At 34.8% G+C, this 4206-nt stretch overlaps 1 pseudogene; it reads left to right on the plus strand.

The window, feature by feature from the left end:
• The first annotated feature begins 652 nt into the window (after positions 1-652).
• On the plus strand, positions 653-748 carry LOC138804748 (U6 spliceosomal RNA; annotated as a pseudogene).
• Positions 749-4206: the final 3458 nt, after the last annotated feature.

The raw sequence follows: 4206 nt of genomic DNA on the forward strand, positions 1-4206 counted from the left end.
AAGTAATCATGAATATGATCGATTTTTCCCCTTCTTGGCTTTAGTTACTTTTGAAATGTTAGATATAATAAACAATTATATTTTGATAAAATACCTTCTAGTCTGAACAGTTATGACTGAATTGTTCATCTCTCTATGATCCCTTGTAAGTAAGATTAGTGTTGTTCAAGTAAAACAATCTATGGTGTCAGGGTAAGATATTCTGATTGGTCTGTTCCTACATGGAAGAAGAATAAAGGGTCAGGTAGACATTTGTGCCAGTAAGACCTCACTTGGGAAAATGTCAAATGCAGAAGGTTAGAAGTAGCTCTTAAGCAAGGCTTACTTTGAATCCATTAGCTCCACAAAGCTAATTCAGTTGGATCAATTAGTACATGAAAAAGCCATCACCTTTGGACCTAGCAATAAATTATTGAAAGTATGATCAAATTCCAAATGAAAAAGACTTAAAATTGTCTTTGACAAAAAAAATTGCAAATGTGAGCATTAAGATGAACAATATATTTTTTTTCCACTATTCACAGAATTTTAGGGAAATAAGATCAGTAGCATTGTCAGGAACAATATAGTTTCCTTATTACAAGTAGGCAACGGTGGATATAAGTCTGTATAAAGATTGCATCATTAACTGCTTAAATTTGGAAGATACTACATGCTTCAGCAGCACGTATTCCCAATTACAATACAGAGATTAACATGGCAATTGCACAAGGATGATATGAAAATTTGTGAAGTATTCCGTATTTTTCTTTCTTCAGATGGAAGAAATGAAAAACATTTATTAAAAAGTTGATTACAAAATAACAAGTGTAACAACATACGTAATTCATATAATTAAATTTAGTTTGACATCAGTGTATTAAATCTTCACCTCAGAAAGGCGTTTACATACCATAAACTTTACAAAACTTTTGAAATTAGACAACATTGTCATTTTATCCCAAAGAAAAATAATATTAGGACCTAGGAAAAAAAGGAATCTAAAACTATCTATATGGAATACAATCTGAAAGGACACATTATACAAACATAGAATATTTTAAAATATTCTTTTTCAGACAAGCACCAGAAATACTTTAGTTTCTGTACTATTCATTTAAATAGATAAGTTAAAATTATTTCTGATTAAAATTTCACAAACTCTGCAGAAATCATTATACATGTATACAAAAACTCTTGAATACATTTTGACATCCAATGCAGGCAATTCACTTGGAAGAATTCCACGGAATTCATGAATTTTTTACAGTAAGTATTGGTGTTGCCGGTGGCTCAAACTATAAAAATAATTTTGAGGTATTACCAGGTGTAATAGACTCAGACAGGCCTACCACTATAAAGGTCATGATAAGGTCTCTAAAAGAGACTATTCAAGTTAATAAAGGGCAGAGGATTGCCCAAATATTTTACTCTCATATTTAAACTTGCCTAATCCCACACTGACTCAAAACAGAAAAGGAGGGTTTGGCACCACAGATACTGTAGCCTGGGTTCAGGAAATTACAGATAAAAGGCCTTACAAGGCCATTAAAGTCAATGGAAAACAAATAACAGGACTCTTAGACACAGGAGCTGACAGATCCTGTATAGCTGGAAAAGATTGTCCTATGGCCTGGCCAGTGCAAGAGACTTCTTCTTCCTTAATTGGATTAGGGATGGCTTCTAATGTAGCTTAGTCAGCTCAGAGACTCAAATGGGTATGTGAAGGGCAGTAAGGCCACTTCAAACCTTATGTTGTTCCCACCTTGCCCTTTTCTTTATGGGGCAGTGACATCATGCAAGACATGAAAATAAAATAGGACAAATAGACTCCTCATCGAAGGAGCAAAATTTTTCATAGGGGCCACTGACGAACAGCTTTATGCTGACAAAATAATATGGAAAAGTGTTGATCCTGTATGGATTAATCAGTGGCCCCTAACTCAAGAAAAGATTGAAGCCACACAGGACTTAGTTCAAGAACAATTGAGTCAAAGGAAGAATAGAAAAGACTACCAGTTCATGGAATACTCCAATTTTTGTCATTAAAAAAGAAGTCAGGAAAATGGAGATTATTACAAGATCTGAGGGCAATTAATGAGACCATGCATAACATGGGAGCCCTTCAACCAGGTCTACCCTCTCCTGTTGCAGTCCCACAGGGTAGATACATAATAATAATAAACTTACAGGATTGTTTTTTTACAATAAAATTACAATCAGAAGATTCCAAGAGATTTGCTTTCAGTGTCCCTTCGGCTAATTTTAAACAAACTTATAATAGGTACCAATGGAAAGTGCTACCTCAGGGCATGAAAAACAGCCCTACCTTATGTCAACAATATGTGAAAAGGGCTATAGAACAAATTAGAGAAAAATATCCAGGGGCATATATTATTCATTATATGGATGATATACTTATGGCCGATGAAACTAGAGAAAAGACAGAAAAAATATTACAGGATATGGTAGAACAATTAACAAAATTCGGTTTGATAATAATAGCTCCTGATAAAGTTCAACATGAATGACCTTTAAATTATCTGGGAAAAGTGATTGGACATGATTATATTATGTCTCAAAAGACACAAATTAGAACAGATAAACGAAAAACATTAAATGATTTCCAAAAATTATTAGGGAATATTAATTGGATTCGGCCTAGTTTAAAAATAGCTACAGGACAATTAGATCCTTTGATGAAAATGTTGGACAGAGACCCTAATCCTAAATCTACCAGGAAAATAACTCCTGCCGCCTTATCCTGTATAAAATTGGTAGAAAAAGCATTGAATACAGCTAAAATACAGAAAATTAATATTGTACAAACATGGTCCTTTAAAATTCTGGCTACAAGCTTTACTCCCACAGGATGTTTTTGGCAGGATGGGATACTAGAATGGATCCATTATTCCCATAACCCTGGAAAAATAGTTGCTTCATATCCCTTTTTTTGTGCTAATTTGATTTTAAAGGCTAGATTAAGAGCTAGAGAATTATTTGGCCAAGAAATACCTAACATTATTATCCCTTATAAGAAACAATTAGATCATTTGATACGATTTGATGATGATTGGAAAATTGCTGTATTAACTTACACAGGTAAAATAAGCTTTCATATGTCCCAACATCCTTTTATACTGAAACCCCTGTGATATTTCCAAAGGTTTTGGTTACAGAACCTTTGGGAGGGGCATTAAGTATTTTTACAGATAGATCTTCTAGCGGAAAGTCTGTGGTTTATTGCAGTACAAAACCACCATTAATATCTTCTGACCCAACTGTACCTGCACAACAGATTATTGCAGTTCTGCTAGCCTTTCAAAATTATTCAGAGGAGTTTAACCTTTACACAGATTCACGCTATGTGGTTTCCTTGTTTCCTGCCATTGAAACAGCCCTAGTTACTGGTCATTCTAAAGTAAAAGACTAATTAATAAAATTACAACAGCTATTACAACAAAGAACGACAAAGGCATTTGTGGGACACATCAGGGGGCATAGTAATCTCCCTGTACCTTTGTCTCAAGGGAACAAGTTAGCAGACTTATTAACTAAGGAAAGTCATGTAATGTCAGCTTTAGAAGAAGCTCAGGAAAGTCATAGACTACACCATCTGAATGCTAATGCCTTAAGAAAGATGTTTCAAGTGTCCTGAGAACAGGCAAGACAAATTGTAAGGGAATGTGAGGCATGCCTGGAAGTTTTTCATCCACAAAAAATGGGAGTTAATCCTAGAGGCTTAAAGCCTAGAATTCTGTGGCAAATGGATTTTACCCATGTAACAAAATTTGGGAAACTCTCCTTTGTCCATGTTACTATAAAGACTTATTCTCATGCTATGGTTGCTACAGCCCATTCTGGAGAGGCTGTGAAAGATGTTATTCAACATTTGGTTAAAGCCTTTGTAGACCTAGGAATTCCTAAGGAAATAAAAACTCACAATGGACCAGCATACACCTCCAATGCTTTTGCTAAATTTTGTGCACAATGGAAAATCGTGCACAAAACAGGGATTCTGTATAATCCACAAGGCCAAGCAATCATAAAACGAGCTCATCAGACCTTAAAAAGTCAATTGACAAGAATTAGACAGGGAGGAGAGAAGCAATACTTCCCCCATTACACTCTTAACCATGCTTTACTGGTTCTTAATTATTTCAATGCTGATGAGCAAGGAATAACCCCAATGATGAGACATTGGTGCATGGGAAAAACTACAACTTT

Source organism: Dipodomys merriami, unplaced genomic scaffold (assembly GCF_024711535.1).
Source record: "Dipodomys merriami isolate MVZ:Mamm:240054 unplaced genomic scaffold, mDipMer1.0.p SCAF_370, whole genome shotgun sequence".
Taxonomy (NCBI): Eukaryota; Metazoa; Chordata; class Mammalia; order Rodentia; family Heteromyidae; genus Dipodomys; species Dipodomys merriami.